The sequence below is a fragment of the Erithacus rubecula genome (assembly GCF_903797595.1).
Source record: "Erithacus rubecula genome assembly, chromosome: 2".
In the NCBI taxonomy this organism is placed as follows: Eukaryota; Metazoa; Chordata; class Aves; order Passeriformes; family Muscicapidae; genus Erithacus; species Erithacus rubecula.
The window spans coordinates 105,802,310-105,819,451 of record NC_136685.1 but is presented as its reverse complement, the minus strand read 5'-3'; the positions used below and the strand labels follow the sequence as shown (position 1 = coordinate 105,819,451).

Genomic DNA, 17,142 nt, shown 5'->3' with positions numbered 1-17,142 from the left:
TGGGCCGGGCCGGGGATGCTCGTACCCCGAACCCCATCCTAGCGCACCCCCGCCCCTCAGGGCTCCTGCACGGGCTCCATCGCATCCCTCCCAGCACAGGCCGGGCTCCGCGCCCCCCTGCACGGCCACATGCCCCCCGTTCTGCCCCCCAAAATACCCCGCTCTGCCCCCACCGCGCTGCCCATCGCGACCCCCCCACAACCCTCACTCACCTAGGGGGTTCTCACAGCCTCTTCCTTCAGAAAGTAGGGGCGGGCGAGCCAAGTTTCTAACCACCACACGCCACGAGAAAAAAAAAAAAAAAAAAAAAAAAAAAAGAAAAAAAAAAAAGACCACCAAAAATAACCCGCTCCCAAAAATGAAAAAAAAATAAGAAAAAAGAAAAAAAAAAAAACACGGAAGGAGGGAAAAAAGAAAAAAAAAAAAAAAAACCAGCACGGAAGGAGGGAAAAAACCACCACGGCAGGAGGTGGGGGGGAAGGCGAGCGCTCCCTCCTCGGTGGTGGGTCGGGGTTAGTGGCGCCACTCCTCCCCTCGCAGCGTGCCCGGCCTGGCTGCACCAGGCGCCCGCAGCGGCCCCCGGGGCTCCGCGCTCGGCTCCGCGCCTTCCCCTCAGCCCCGGGAAAGCGGCCGGCGCGGCGCTCCGGCCTCGCTGGTGCGGGGGGATCTAGCCGGCTGCGCCTCCCGCGCCGCCCAGGCCCGGCCCCGCTGGCTCTCGCTGCCCCTGCGGCTGCCGCCCTCCCCGCCCGGCGCTCAGTTCGCCCCCATTCCCGCCGCCCCCCCCGCGGCTCGCACTAAACTTCGCCCCCTCAGCTGCGAGTCCCCTACGAGCAGGTCACACACGCGGCGGCGGCGACGGGGACTGAGCGCGGCGCGTCTCCCCCTCCTAATGCCACAGGCTCGGAACCGGCTCAAACCGGTTCAGACTGGGAGATTCCATCTCGGTTTAGTTTTCAGCCCATGGCGCCGCGGAGCGTTTGGAAACCTCGGGGGCCCCGCCCAGCCGCCGCTCCCATTGGTCCCGGGATGTGCCGCCGCGAAGGCGGCCGCCGCGCTGATTGGTCAGACGGACTGTCAATCCGCTGCGCGCCTCCGATGGGCGGGGGGAGCGAGCGGCGGCGGGGGGGGTAAGCGGAGGGGACCCGCCCCCTCTCCAGCAGCGCTTTGCGCGCTAAGGGGGGGGCCGCCGCTCTCCGATAGGGTGAGCCACGCTGTCACTCACGCGGGCCCCGCCCCCGTTCGCAAAGCGCGGGCGCAGGCTTGGCCGCGCTCTCATTGGCCGGCGGCTGTGGCGGCGTGACGCGCGCGCCTGAGCGCGGCTTTCGGGGCTGCGGCGGGAGGGGGCGGGAAAGGCGCGGCCGTTGGGCGCCCCCGGGCGCGTGCCTGAGGAGCAATGGCGGGAGCGGGGCGGGCGGCCCGTGAGGGGGACGGGGCTCGGGGGGCTCAGCCGTGTGCGGAGAAGGGTTCTGGGGGCTCTGCTCAGAGAGGAGAAGGGATTTGAGGGCTCTGCTTAGTGAGGTGAAGGGTTCGGGGGCCTCTCCTCAGGGACGAGAAAGGACTTGGGTGTGGTGGCCCGTGAGGGTAACGATTCGAGTCGCTGCTTCGTGAGGGGTTTGGGGGGTTCGAGCACCATGGCGTTCGTGCTGAGGTGCTGTTGGTGAGGGAGTGCAGTGGAATGGAATATCTCAGCTGTGGAGATATCCCTGTGGGCAGCAGGAGCACCAGCCCTCGGTGGGTGCCGTCCCTTACCCCAGCAGCGCTGTGCTCTGCACCAAAACCTGTGCAGATTGCAAGTGATGTGTGTGTCCCCTCCTCTGTAATGCCTCTGTCCGTGGCATGTCCAGCTTCTTGCAGCTTGCCCTCCAAAGTGTGCTTCAGGCAAGGCTGGATTTAGATTTATCCAACTCTGAGGCATGTTGGATAATCACAGGTGAACAGGATTGGTCTTGGGGCTTTTCTGTGGCGGCACAAACTCGGCAGGCTGTGGTTGCTCATCACAGACAATGTGCTTGCCAGTTTTCACGTGGAAAAACTCCTATCAGTGAATGTACTCTGTACCTACAGATGCGTTTCTTCAGTCTTGCTTCCCCATTTGAAAAAGCTGTAGCTATAGAAACTTAATGACTCACTGCTGTGAGGAGGCTACTATTATGAAGTGTTTAAATACCCTTCTAGGAACAACCTCTCTTTTTCATCATTTCAATTGGAGCAGTTAGTTTGTTTTTGGGATGGCTGCACACTGGTCAGTGAAACTTGTAGGAGTGATACTTTTGATTTGTGGAATGCCCTCTGGGTGGTTTCTAAAGGAAACTTTCTTTATCCCCGTGTTGAGGTCGTGTTCACCTATGCTGTGGCTGGGAGTATGGGAGGAATGCTTAAGCACTTTTGCACAGCTTTAAAAGGAAATAAAATAGTGTTTTGTGACGTGTAGACTGCTCGGGAGTCATGGCTAAATAACCGCTGGTGTAAAGTTTGTATCTAGCAGGCAGGTGCTGTGCTGTTGATAAGTCATAAAAAGGACACTTAACTATGTTTTTGAAGCCTTTGTTGGCTTTCTAACTTTACAGATATCGTGTGTTCAGCCATGGAGCTGCTGGATGGGACTCAAAACCTGCATTTTTTTTCTCTATGATTTTTTAAATCCATACCATCTGTGGAATGCAACAGTTTAAAGTTAGGCATCTGTAGTCATCCCCAAAAGATTGCCAGTGCAATGGAAACCATACATTCTGGAATAAATAAATGCAATTGCACATCCTTACACTGTTCTGATTGCCTGATCAAATTCTAGAAGTGCTGTGGGGATTCCAGTTCCTCAATCCTCATTTTGTGGGTGTGTGTTACATGCTTTCTTTACTTTGTTTCTGGGACAGCTGGGGAGATCTTGTTTTCAAATACACATTTGTGTTTTGGGCAGAATCTCAGAGGATGCAGAATGGTCTGGTGCCAAATCAGACCTTGTATGATGTAATACTGGCTTAATGTCATGTATTACTGCACTTAATTCCTCAGTTAAGTTTCTTGGGAAAATTTCTGCAGCATTTAAGTCCTGAAGAGCTGGAATGTGAATGGTCTGTTTTATTTTTTTATCGTGCCTAAAAGGAACTGCATCCTGTTAACATCTGTGTCAGAGTGGTAACAGTGCTTTGTTTAATTCAGCTTGTTTGTCTTGCTCTGGTGGGTTGGCCTCTGCAGAGTGACTGTAATTGAAGATAGCACTGGAGCTGCTGGGATTGAATTTGAAAGTGATTCCAGTAGAATGGGCAGGCACAGCAAGCTGTTGGTGGGTTAAAAGCAGGGCTGTAACTCTAGCACTTAAACAGTTCCTATGTGTGTTTTGATGTTCTAGCTAGCTCAAAACAAACTGATGTAAGAGACAAAAAAAATCCAAAACTAGTCAGATTCTTTTAACTCCTTCTGCTTGTGCAGGAGGTTCACTTCTATTTTCTTTGTCAGCACATAAATGTAAGAGACAAATGTTTAAAAGTCAATTTGTTAAATGAATGTTAACTATTTTGGGAGTAGATACAGCATCATCATGTTGGTAATGCCCCAGATTGCAATGTGGTTTTAATACATTGCAGGAGTAACAAACACAGCAGGGGTTGGCTCTGCCAGCTTGTTTGTAAATCCTGTGCTGGAGTAGGGCAGAGTTCCTGCCTCATCACTGTTATCTCAAATAACATGTTAATTTTTTTTTTAGCAATAGCCTTCCTCTCTTCCTGCAAGCTGTGGTCTGGGAAAGCTGAACTCTTCCCATCTCCCTTCTGTAAGGAGCCAGGTGAAGGCTGGTTCAGGAACTCAGGGCAGTGAGTAAAAAGCAGCTGTTTTAGCAGGGTGGCTGGATCTGATCACAACTTTGCTCCCACACATGCTGTCAGGAGTTGTTGTAAGCTTGTGCTTGCCACTGTTTTGCTGCCACTGTTCCCTGTCTGATGGCTCCTTTATTAGATGTTCAGTCTGGTATTTCAGCCTTGCTGGAATCAATAGAAAAATTTGCTTGGGTTTCAGGTCAGCAGTGTGGCCTGGTAGTGATAAAAGCTAACTGCACACTAGGCTGGATCAAAAGGAGCACAACCAGGGCATCAAGTGAAGTGAATCTTTCTCTCTGCTGGTCACTCAGCAGCTGCATCTCACACACCATGTCTGGGTTTTGGTCCATCACCTCCTTTTGCTGTGGTCAATTTGATTTTTCAGAACCAGAATGATTTTCTTGGGTGATGTGCCAGCATTAGGGGTTGGACATCTGGGAAAGCTGAGGTTGTGATAGAGGGAGGAGGCATACAAATAAGAGAAAAATATCAAGTTGGTGACATAATTTCTTGACTGGTAAAGTAGGACTTGTAAATGGAAAGACCAGGGAAGGGAATAAAATAGAGCTGGGGAAATAAGGCAAAGAGAAGGCAGGTGCTGAGTGAGGCTGAAGTGAAAGGAATGAGGCATTCAGAGGAAATTGCCAGCTGTAAATTTTCAAGGATGTCTGGGCAACACACAACTGAAACCATCTGTTAATGTCGAGTGTCATTGTAAACAGCTCCAGCTTCCACCTCATCCTTCAGGAAAGGCCCTTTCCCCATCCATGCCTTTATGGGGGGCGTGTCCTGCCCGCAGTTTTCACTGTGTCCATTGCCAGAGCTTTCTTCTCAGAGCAGGGAAGGATGCCTTGTATTTCCACTGTCTCCTGCAGCTGTCCCACTTTGTTCTGGAATTATTGACATGATAGGACCAGCAAATATATTTGGCTAATGAAAGGAATGCAGAGAATTTGTTCTGTCCTTCTACTCTTGCTTCATGTCATTCTAGAAATGGCAGAGCTAATCCTGCCTGAGCATCCCTCTTCTCACTGAGCATCTGCTGCCATTCTTAATTGTTTTATTTTTTCTTTGGGAGAGTTTCTAATGTACATTTTTTTCTTTTTGGTTGACTCCACCTTTACTGTGTCTTTGGCCAAACAAATTTTTCATTTCATTTATTCTTATGTGGAAGAAAGCAACTGTCTGTTGTGATGAATGTCCCAGATCAATGATTTCACAGAGGCTGGCTGGAAGAAGAATATTAACAGCATTTGCAGATGTTCATAAATCAGGTGTTACAAACAAAAGTAAGAAGAGATAATACAACATAATCTAAACATCTTGGAAACAGGAAATTGGATATAACTGAGTGAAGAGGAGAAATGAAAACTGATGTGTCTTTGGAAGGAAAAAAATAAAATAAGAAGTTCAGTCCAAGGGAAGACTTGGAAAATAGAGCTGAGGGAGAAAGTGGAGAGCAAATTAAATATTCCTTTGCTTGGTGACAGGGCAAACGAAAGGACAACATAATTAGGGAATATCTGTGGGCATTGCTTGGAATAGCAGCAGGGAGTTGGCCTAAAGTAATTTCAAGGGTATTCATAGAATATTTTAATTGAACCTGGGTATCTCATTATCAATGTGTATTAAACAGATGGACACTATTTCAGAGATGATTGGTGATTAACACTTGAGGGAGTAAAGGCATGAAATGTGTAAAACATGACCCAGGAAAAGCCAGGTAGGGATATATTCATCAATAAACTTCCCAAAGTGATGAACTGTTAATCAGCTGATGAATATTTTGGGATGATTAAAATATCTCTTAGAAAGGTTTTGGCATTAAACTTCAAACTGTAAACCAACTTTTCACTGTATGTACAAATCCATGAAAAACAGATTCTAAGAAGGAACTGGGAAAATCCAGTTATGTTACAGGGAACAAATTCTACATCTGCAGTCTTTTAGAGATGCCATCCTTTTTTTTTATCTCGCTGATAACTGAATTCTTCTGCTGGCCAAACCTTGCTTGCCATATTCATGTGAATTGTGTTGATGCTGAAATGAGGTCAGAAGGCAAAGGTAAGAAATTTACACCCTAGTAAAGTTCAAATAAGTGAGTTTTAGAATTTTTGCTGGAGAAAGTCTTTAATGTGGGGACTCTATGTAAACAAGTGAGGACAGTGACATATAAATATTCCTTTTGCCTTATACAGCTGTAAAGTAATACTCATAAGAGAAATTAGCTGTTCTTCAAGAGCTGTTTGATAAACTTGGCACAAATTCTGTTAGGCTCAGCTCTAGGAGCAATTCTAGAATCTGCAGCTGTGAACCATTTTCTGTGGTGCTGTGACTGTCAGGAAGATGGTGTGAAGTCTGCTGTGTGTCCCAGCAGAGCTGTTCTGCTGACACAGGGACTGCTGTAAAGCCATGTTAATAAAATATTGTAAGGAGGCAAACCCCAAATTGTCACCCTTTTGTTAATCCAGGTCTGATCATCTCAAAAACATTCACCAGTTTAGAAAGTGTTGGGATTTTGTTTTGTTTTTTAACACCTGCTTTTATACAATTTCTTAGCTTTATTTCTTGGTCTAATACATTTCAACTTTTAAAGGTCATTAAGGGTTTGGTTTTTTTTTTTAAGGAAAGATAGTGGGATTTGAGTTCCAAAATAGCAATCAAACTATAAAATTCAGGAATCTGACATAAAATATTCCACAGAGTCAGTGCTCCAAATGACATTGGCAGAGGCTATTGATTCTCCCCAGTAAACTTTACACAGTGTGAAATCTAACAATTGTCTCTGGGCAATTGTCTGTTACTTAGGTCCACTTTGTATTTAAAATGGAGCTGCTAACTTCATTGTGATAATGTCTTTATTTGGGGCATTACTTATCTTTCAGCTTTTGAGGCAATAATCTTCTCTCTAACAAGTAAAATAACTCCAGATGGCAATGGAGGAATAACTCCAATAAAGATGATTGTTTGGATTTCAGTAAATTCTTGATATTTGCAATATTGCTGAAGCCCTGTCCTCCCTATGATTTAAAGAGCAACTTTCAGTCATTAATCTGATTTAGACTGAAAAAAGCCCCACTTTATATCCTCAGGTATCTGGAATAACAGCGTCTTGCATCCTTCTGTAGCTGAGATTGTGGATCACAGGGATGTGAGTGTGGTAGGTATCACTTCCATGATAATCAGTGCTTTAGTGGTTGCCAAATTCATAGACACATCAGGATAAAATACAGGTTATAGCTCCAAGTGAGACTGTTTTAGAACTGATTTATCTCAGTCCAGTCTCAGCTTTATAACTGAGCCTAAATTCCAAACTGTCCCTCAACAGTCCCAGGTGTTTTTAATGCATTGCCTTTTTTTTCTTTTTTTTAATGCATTGCATTTACCTTCCATTCTGTCATATGTACAGCTTGGCTGTCCCTTCCTAGTTCTATAGTGAACAGCCTTGAAATTAAAATATATCCCCCAAGTGATGAATATGGGGCTATAATTCCAAAACATGCTCCTTTAGCTTGCTCATTTTGGAAATTGAAACATCTTTTTTTATGCTAGGAAAGAAAGAGGCAGAAGGATGGAAGAGTAGAAACCAAATCACTATTTAGGTTCTTGGGGAGGTGATACTTAGAAACAATTTGGAGGAAAATGCAGCTTTCAGTTTTGGGCAAAATAACATTGTGCTGAAGGAAAAGCTCTCACATTCTTCCCAAGCTTTTTGAATGTACATAGTATATACACAGTAATTTTCTAATTCATTAAGATTCTTGGTTATTTTTTCATGTTTTCACAGTTCAACTCCTTGATTTTAGGTATAGGGTTTATTTTATGATTAAGCTTTGCTTTTTCTTTTTCTTTTTTTTTTTTTTTCCCATTCATTTCTTTATTTCAGTCCATAAATTATTGCTCAGCCTTTGGCAAGCTGTATTTTTAAACTGCTGCTCTCTTCTGTCATACCTGTGACTAAACTTAGTCTTTGATCACGTTCCTTTGTGGCTGGTCTTTTCCACTGTGAAGGGAAAATTAGAACTAAAAAAAAAAAATTATTTCTATCCTTAGAATCCTTGTTCCCCTGTGAGCATCCATTGGAGATTTTGATTTTAAGGGAGCATCCCTGCATGCTCTGTGTTCAGGTAGCAGCAAGCAATTTTATAGGTGTGGTAGAATGAGAAACTTGGCATCACAGGCTGAAAACCACAGAAGCTGCCACACATTCCTGGTGTCACAGAGGTCACCACACTTCTGAGGGGCATGGCAGCTTGATGGCAAAAGCCAGCTTCACTATCCTCTGCAAGGAAGGATTGGCTCCAAATACCTCCAAGTTACTTCCCAAAATGTGAAAGATGCTGGTGTAGGTGACCAGTCTGTCTGTGTGGATGGACAGACCTTTTGTCATCCCCTCTTTCCTTCTAGGACTGCAGCAGAGATGCTGCATGTGCTTCCTTCCTGGGGAATTAGACTTCCATGGTTTGGGAAATGCAGATCCTGAGAGCTGCCTGCACAGAGAAAATGGGTAATTGGAAGCATGTGCTGTGCTCTGAGTGTTCCAGGGAGCCAGAGTCTGTCTGGGCCAGAGTGAAAGGCTGGATTAGCAGAGTGTGACAGCAGATGCAAACCTGGACTGCTTTTAACCATTCTAGCCACATTACACTTAGTTAAAAACAGGGGGCTTTTATTCATAGGGTCTCCAGTTTGATGATTTTTTTTTTTCCCCTAGCAGGATCTTCGATGAGAATCTGTATTTACATATAATTTTTTACCAGCCTGCTGCCCAAGTTATTTCTGAAAATTGACTTTAAAAAAGTAAAACTAAAATATTAGCATTCAACTCCAGCAGTAGGAAAGAAATGTTATGGTCTAGTTAGGTGTCACCTAATACCAAATTAGCCTTAAACCCAAATCTATCTAATATATCCTGGATTGTAGATGGAAAAGGACTTTGGGTTGGTTTCAAGATGCCTGTTAGAAATGACCCACAAAGCTGAAAAAACTTTCTAGGACAATGTACATGAAATAAAATGGCAATTTTCATCTGCCAAGTCCTTCATTCTTGCTCTGTTTAAAATTGGTATTGTGGGGAGGTAGCAAATTACTTTGTGAAGTGTTTCAGCCAGACAAGCTCGAGGTTATGGCTGAGTCATGGAGAACTTTTATACTGATTTTTTTTTTTTTTTTTTTTTTTTTTTGTGAAGGGGTTCTCTGAGTTTGATGAAATACCCTATAAAATCTTTAGTTAAAAATAGATGCCACCTCTTATAGCCAAGGTGTTCTTGGTGCTTAATGCTTTCCCTCATGAAAATAATTAGCATGTAATGTTAATATTTTTAATATTAAATTCTTATACAGAGGGATGAAAGGCATTCTGCTTGTGGTACTCTAAAGATCACCCAAGTATGATCAATAATCCATTAGCAGCAACCTCTGTTCCATTTAACACCACCAACAAGTTTTCCCATCCCTTCCAAGTGTAAAACATGACAGAGAAGTAATCTGGAAGGTTGAACTGTGGAAGAAAATAGCACCAAAAAAAGTTTAATATAAAGGTATTTAGCAGAAGCCACACCCAAATCAGCCTTATTTTAAAACAAAATGTCTTGTAAGGCTGCCTGTGTCTCTGAGAGGCACAGTGAGGGCATTTCTTCAGTAAATAGAGGAGTTTCATGGCCCTGAATGCAACAGAACTGCTTTACAGAGTTTTATTACACCTCACTCCTCAGAGAAGTATGGATTGTATCCAGCCTGGAGGAGCAGGTCATGACTGAGGGAGATACAAGTACTTCAGAGGTTTTAGCTGTGAGTGACTGGCAGGATGTCCAGCCCTAATGATTTAATAGATTAACTTGGTGAATTGGTGACCATGACTTGTACCTAGTGTTGGTTTGGGATTATCACTTTACCATCATTTGGGACAGCAGTTAAGGTCAAATTCTATTTTTCTATGCATCAAGAATTCCACTATGTCTTTATGCACAGGAAGAAGTGTAGGAAATCTTCCTATGGATATTACTGTTTTGGCAATCTAAAATATATTTAATAGCTTTTGCTTTTTTTTCTAGACTAAGAAATCAAGTTTGAAAGCAAACCAACAATAGAGGCATTCATGGTTTGTTTTTTAAAAGCCACACATTGTCCTATCTTATTCAAAGCAGAATTTTTCTAATAACCAAATTCTCAGAGTCTATTTGTTTCTCAAAGTTATGTAATAAAAACAATTGTCAGATCTATTATGATAGTCTAGACTAGACACAAAAGGGGAACTCTGGGGCAAGCATGGAGATTTTCTCAGGGAAACAGGTAATGGGAAGACTAAAAGAGATGAAAAATTGATTTTAAATAAGTAGTTCAATCTCTAACCTTTCAGAATAGTTCAGTTGTTTTCTTGCAGGGGAGAAATGGCTGCAGCAGATTGTTCTAGAAGAAAATGTGCCATTGTCAGCCCTGCTCTGCTGGGTGGGTGATAAGGGCCTGTAAAAGCCCTGTGTTGTCTCCCAAGTGCTCCAGAAGCAAGGCTTTTCCTCTCCTATATGGATCCTTGTGTGTGTGAGATAGATTAATGGCTTGTCAGAGGAGCACAAACCAAGCTGGGGAGTTCAGCTGGAATGAAATGGTTCTGTTTTCTGAAATCCTCAATGGAGCAGATTTTCCAAGTGGGAAACAAAGGCATCTCCTCAGCTGGGCTGCCCATAATGGGGATCAGGAACAACGTGGCAAGAGGGGCCTGGGTGTGTTTGCATGTCCCCATCCTGATCCTACACCTCCCCCTGACCCAGCTGGAATGAGGTGCATGTGAGGGCAGAGCTGCCAAAGCAGGAGAAGTTTCTGTGAAGAGCTCACTCTGCAGAAGAGCTCTCATTTGTGAGCTGGACCCAAGCTGGGTCTCTAGGGGGATGGGAATTTGTTCATGTGTGCTGGTATTTGGGTCACGAGCCTGATGGAAAGGGACAACACAGCCCATCAAGTTTGGGAAGGGGAGCTGTGAAATGTGACAGCAGTGGGATCATCCCTTGTGGCTTCTGGTAATTAGGTAAAATTTGCTGATTAATGAGGCCATAGTTTCACATAGGCTTTAAGCCAGCACTGAAATCTCACCTGAAAAATGTGATTAGTTTTAACCTGGATATGGAGCAGTGTGGCTGTAGAAAACATTCCTTCCAGTAGGGATGAGTATGGAAAGTATGGAGATAGAATTTAGTGGCAAAGGGGGGTGCAGGACATGAATATTTCTGGAATTTGGGAATTAAAAAAAAAAAAAAAAAAAATTGAAGAGAAAAAAGGACAATGAAATGTATCTTCCTGCTTTTGAAGCCTTTTACCTTTTCAGTCTCTTACTCAAATCTTCTGCTGTACCTTCCTTTTTAGGTTAGATGAGGAGATTCCCAAGCCAAAGGCCACCTGATCTCAGGTTGTGATGTGGTGTTTGCTCTCCCTCCTTCACACTGTGCCAATTGTATGAAATACATGGCACTATGAACCCTAAAAAAACAATTTGCATTCAAATACATATAAAGTCATTTCAGATGCACAGGGGGGTTTTGAATTAAAAATCTAAATTTATGAAGTTAAAACCTTTTACTTCAAGGGATTTAATTTATTTTGTTCTACAGTGCATGGTCTAGCATATTCTACTTTGGGCAGCACTGTTTAAAAGTTAATTAGTATATTTAAGTAATTAGCAGCCTAAAGATGGCATAAAGATAAAACTAAAGGTGCATATTGCTGGTCTATGGGATAGATACATAACCCATACAAACAGCATGCCTGAGTGCTATTTTTTTGCATAATTACTGCAGCTGTAGTACTGAGAAAGCCAATAGGAAATAGCTTTTGGACATAAAATATAAAATATATCTCAAGGAAGTGAGGGAGATGTGATGTGTTGAAAATTATCATCTTAATACAGTAGAAACCATGGAGGGGACAGTTCTGTTCAGGATTTAGTCATTTTCACCAATTTTTTATCTCTAGTGACTTTGATCTTTATCAGTTCCACCAATCTTGTAGTTGGAGTGGAAGTTGGCACTTCTGATTATTTCTTCCCCTAACAGGAGGAAGAAACAGTGAGAGCAAGGGAAAAGAGCTTAATTGTGGCATAGCTGCCTAAGGTAAGGCTTGCAGAAAATCTCTTTTGCAGGAGCTGGGCAGCACTGGTGACACTCCCAGGTTCTGGGTGCAGCCCAGTGATCAGCAGAAATGTGATGACTGTGTCAGAAGTGACACAAACGTGTGGTGGTGAGGCAGGCTGGAGGTCAGGAATCCAGGGAGTCCATTTGAGTCAGGCACAGCAGGGACAGGACTGAGCACAGACCCCAGGGAAGAACCAAGGAATTCAGCCTGAGCTGCAATGCCAGTGCATGGGAGAGGGATCTGAGGGGAGGCTCTTCAGGGCAGTGATGCACTCAGGATGCAAACAGACTCTGAACTTCTCCAGGTAGCTTTTATTAGCAGGATTGCTGTGTCTATAGGGGAGAAAAAACCTACTTTGCACTTGGGTTAAACTTTAGCCACTAATTTTCACCCCAGCAGAGCTCCCTGCTGCAGACAGATGAAGCAGTGCCAAGTGCTCTCACTGAGAACACCTGAACAGCATATTCTTTGTGAAAAGTTTACCCTTCCTATTAATTGAGGTTAATTGTAGCTTTGCAATTGCTACCCACAAGAGGAAGAGTACCCTGAGGTATAATTTGTATTTATAATTTAACTGTGATTGAAGGTACCACAAGTTCTAGGCCCTGGTAGTTGAAGGCACAGTGCACAGTCAGAGCCAAAGACTGATGACATCCCCCCCAGAAAATTGACCAAGTCAGAAGGTAATGTAGGAAAAAAGTCTCACAACATCCCCACAAAGTAAGAGCTGAGAAGTCTCTGGACTCTGACTTGCTCATGCTTGCAGAAGAAATATTTCTGACCTAAAACTGAAGTCAAACATGTTTGCTACAAGACCACTGCAACAACAGGTGAGATGGTGGCCTTGGAAGGCATCCAAAATCAGTGTTTCAGGGAGAAGCTGGCAAGGCTCCAAAGAAATAGGTTTTATTCTGCTTTTGAGGTGGTTGTTTTTGCTCTGCAGATTGTAGCCAGCATTTATCAATTGAGTTACTTTGCATTTATTTTCATTGTTCTGACACAATAAATTCTCAGTGGCAAGAGTTGTTAAAATACTGTAAGTATGGCATTTATTTCCCCTCCTTGACTGGAGAAAAGCTCTTTAGTTTGTAATCACTCTTTGAATTGTAGCCTGTGACCCAGGGAAGCTAATTTCAGCAGCAATAAAAGCTGTGTCTTTTGTGCCTTCAGAAAATAAAATTTTAAGGACCTGGGAAAATTTTTGGAACTTGACCAATCTGCAAATTCAATATGCTTATTTCTGTCTCCCAGTGTTGGGAGAAGGAACCTCTAAAGTCTTCTCAGAGACCTAGAATAGCTTTTGTTTTTTAACTAACTTCCCTTTGCAGTGTAGTTAATATTTATTTTGTTAATAAGGAGAATTTTACTGAAGTTTTGGGAGGATAGTAGTTACATGACTTGTACTGGAAGAAAACTTCCCACTAAATATTAATTTATGACATTTCTGTCATAAATTCTGTCCTGGAAGGGGCTGTTCAGGTTTGCAATTAAACAGCCGACAAGGAGAGTATTTTACTGCTGAGCTGAGATAAATCATCAGATCCATCATCTTGTGTCTAAAACACTTGTGAATCTAATAATTATTTTTGTCAGCCAGTCCTTTGTGCTTTCCATCTCAGCAACACTCATTGTCAAATAGCAATTTCACTTGTTAATCTTCCTCCTGTCTCCTGCTGAGGTTGTCTTTTTGGTCTATTTCAGATCCAGCATGTTCCTTCTTTTGACAATGGGATTTAAGTTTTGTTCAAACCTTTTCCAATTGCCTCCATGTGGGGTTAGAAAAAACAAAGGAAAAAAATCTGGTTTATGGAGAGTCACCTACTGCAAATCTGCCTTTAGATTATACTAATGCAAAATTCCAACTTGTGCTTTGAAGTAAGGGGTTAGGGATGTTGGAGATGTTGGTATTTTAGAATTCACTTCTCTGTCAGCAGTGTTAGGATCCTGGTCCATGAAATTCCAAGTCTGTCCTGTAAATTTGTGTTCCTATACTCTGAGTGCTTTCAGGTTATCCATGCTCCAATCCATTTCTGTATTTGCATGGACATCTTCCTGAGATAAAGATACTCCTGGTGCAGCCATCAGAGAAATGTCCACTGCTACCTGTGCTACCCCTGGCTCCTAAAGATGCCCAGTTTGTGTGGCTTGGTTTGTGCTCTGCTCTCTGTCCCCCTCAGGAAATCACCACTGACAGGATGCCTGGTTAGGAGTGAAACCTCAGCCCTGTGTGACCCTTGTGGAGAGGAGCAGTGGCAGTTTGCTGAGTCTGGAAACACATTTCTCTTATCTCCAGGGCAAGCACAGTGACTGTTGGCTGGTTCCACCATGAAGGGCTATCAGTGCTGTCCATCTTGGCTACAGACATGACTAATCCCTCTTACTATTTTTTCTTTTTTTTCCCCAGAAAAGTTAAGCTTTTTCCGTGATCATTCTCTAAGATGTTTAAATCAAATGGAGGTGGGTTACTGTAAACAGCCCAGGTATACTCACTGCAGCTCATTTCAGCAGAAATGTGTTACAGAGAAACTGTGACTGGGGTGGAGAGGTGGAGCTTTGGGCAGGAGGGAATTCACACGTCCTGGAGACAGACAGATATTTGCCTTGTCTTCCTGTTCACTTTATCTCTGATTCCCTCCTCAGCCCTCTGTGGGGTGTTCAAAACTCTGAAGGCTGCTATCATTGCCTTCCTCAGCAAACCAACCCTTCAGAGCAGGAGCAATTCCATTCCATGAGTCTTCCATGGTGAGTTTTAAGGTGATGTGCAGTGAGAAGGGGACAAGGAGCTAAAAAACTTTGTGTGTGTGCAAAGGATGTAATTGGTATTTGTCACCACCAGATTGTCTCAGGGTCTCACTTCTCTGCAGCCAACTGGCCAGCAATAAGAGATGTTTTTCCACTTGTCACTGCCAGACAGAATCAGAGCAGGTTGGGTTGGAAGGGGCTTTAAAGCCCATCTCATTCCAATCCCTTTTCCTGGGCAGGGACACCTTTCCTGGAAACCCTTGTGGGTATCTGAGCTGCTCAGGAATTAATGCAAACAGTCCAGCTGTCCATGGCAGCAATAAAACTGAGGTATTCACCCTGCAAAATGATGTTGTCACAACATTGCTTTGGAAACATGACACTAAATTTCATTAAGTCGTGTAGCTGTGCTAGTATGGTTACTTTATGGTGGTGGGCATGTCTGTTATTTCTGGGTTTATCTGTAAAATTATTTCCATCCAAATATTGTCTTGTCAAATGTCCCAGACTAAATTGTCCCAAATTTAATCAGCTGGGCCTTACACCTTAATCTGGGATAAGCAGAGTTTGGTGTGGAGCAGTTCTTCCTCTCCTGGCTGCATATTCCCTGCTCTCCCCTTGCATTACATCTGAGCATGTGGCACAGCCTGGGTTGGGTCAGCAGAGCAAAACCAAATTTGCCTTTCAGATCAACCTGTTGAGCTGATCTGCACAATCACTGGGTCTCAGGAGGGGTGGGATGGGGAGTTGTCCTGAATTACAGGAAAAATTAAGATATTCTTACTACAAACATTTTGGTCCAGGAATTCCTGGCTTAATGCAAGAAGAACGTTGCTTGTATATTCCAGCCCATTAGACCTGGCTGCTTCTTTATTTTTCATAATTATTTGATGCATTACTTGCTATTAAAATGATTAAACCATGAATCTTCATGTTATTTACAGTGTTTTTTCTCATGTTATTAAGCTGTAATTTGACCAAGAGATGTGAGCATAATTTACCATATGATTGCATAGCTTTTAATGTGTTCTTCTGCAGTGAATAGCAGCTATTAAGCTAAATGGTTTGCCCTGTAAAATGACATGATGTCATAATATTTCTCTGAAAATACAAAATTAAATATCATTAAATCCTATAATTAGGCAGCTATAGGTTATATTTGCAACTTTAAAAATGGAGTCAGACAGCCTGATTCTTCTTGCTGTAGTATTCCAGGAATTTTGTCTAAACTGTACAAGAGCAAGTGCTGTGCTCTAAGGAACATGAGCTGCTTCCCCATCCCTGTATTTCAGTGTAATTCCCTTTTTGTTCTCTTTCCAGGAACTGGGGTTTTCCAGCATGTTTGTAATAGCAAAGCAGCTGTTCCAGGAGTGTGCATATTCTTTTCTAGAATAATAAATCTGATTTTAGTGTCTATTACTCTTGTTCTTTAGAAATCATGTGGATTTCATAGATGATAGTGTATAATTAATAAAGGTTTGGGTTTTTTTGCTTTAGAAAATTATTTAATCCTCTTCGTTTTGTTTTTTTTTTCCTTGTCAAATTTTCTTAAAGTCTTTGGCTTGATTATTTGTTGTTCCTTTTAAATCTTTATCCGGTTCTAAAATAAATATTTGCTTTTCGGTGATTTTAGCCTGATTTGTATTACTTCTATACTTCTCATTTATTTTCTTATTAGGTATAGGGTATTTTAGCAACTGCTGTAGTTAATTGTTGTTGGGAGTCTCTCCTCATTATTTATATTCACTTTTACCTGAGAAGGTATGCAATGTACCTCCATGTACATAATTTTTGTTCAGCGCTATATATATTTTGTTTTTTTAGAAGAAGCTGTTAATGAAGAGATTATAACTCTTAGGTTCGAGGGATGTATCCCAGCGCTGTTTGGAGGCTGAGGGGTGATTCTCTGCCGCTGAGACACGGAAATGAAATGAGGACACAGTGAAATAAATGGTTTGTGCCATCTACTGGTGCCGCTGGGAGCTGCGGCTCAGCGGGAGTGGGTGAGAAAAAAGAAGGAAACTCTGAAAATAGCCAGAATTATGTTTATTATTTTATGTCTTTAAACGCTAACTAATGTTCAACACCTGCTAATTAACTCACGAATTAACCCTTTCCCCACCTCAGCCTTCACAACCGTGGCCTAAAACTTTATCCCTGTTTTTGTAGACTCTGGAAATATTTTGTTTTACAGGTAGGTCAGTCATGCTTGAACAGAGTGGAACAGCCCACGCTGATGGTGTAGAGTGTGCTGTAAGTGTGAACATGGTCTAGACCTGTTACTCTTTCTGTCATCATTCCTAATTACAATATATGCCATGATCACTTATAATTATATAGAACTCCCCCAAACACATTCTCCCTTTTGGGTTTTCTCTGATGATTGTTCCATGGTTAAGCCTGGAGTTGTAAAGCAGCTGGGATGAGAGGCTCCAGCCTAACCTAACTCAATGCAGGGTTAAAAAGGGCC

General features: G+C 43.0%; 1 protein-coding gene across 3 annotated transcripts in view; it reads right to left on the bottom strand.

Annotated features, from left to right (window-relative positions):
- Nucleotides 1–1,009, bottom strand: part of XPO1 (exportin 1) — a 34,112-nt gene extending 33,103 nt beyond the window's left edge. The window contains exons 1-2 of one of the 3 annotated variants that reach the window (XM_079297821.1): nt 829–1,009; nt 213–268 (exon numbers count right to left, since the gene is read on the bottom strand). The gene's annotated coding sequence lies outside the window, so the exon portion shown is untranslated. Of the gene's footprint in view, nt 1–212; nt 269–800 lie in introns of all 3 variants that reach the window. The other 2 variants (XM_079297822.1, XM_079297820.1) reach the window with 2 other exon arrangements.
- Between the last annotated feature and the right edge of the window lie 16,133 nt (nt 1,010–17,142).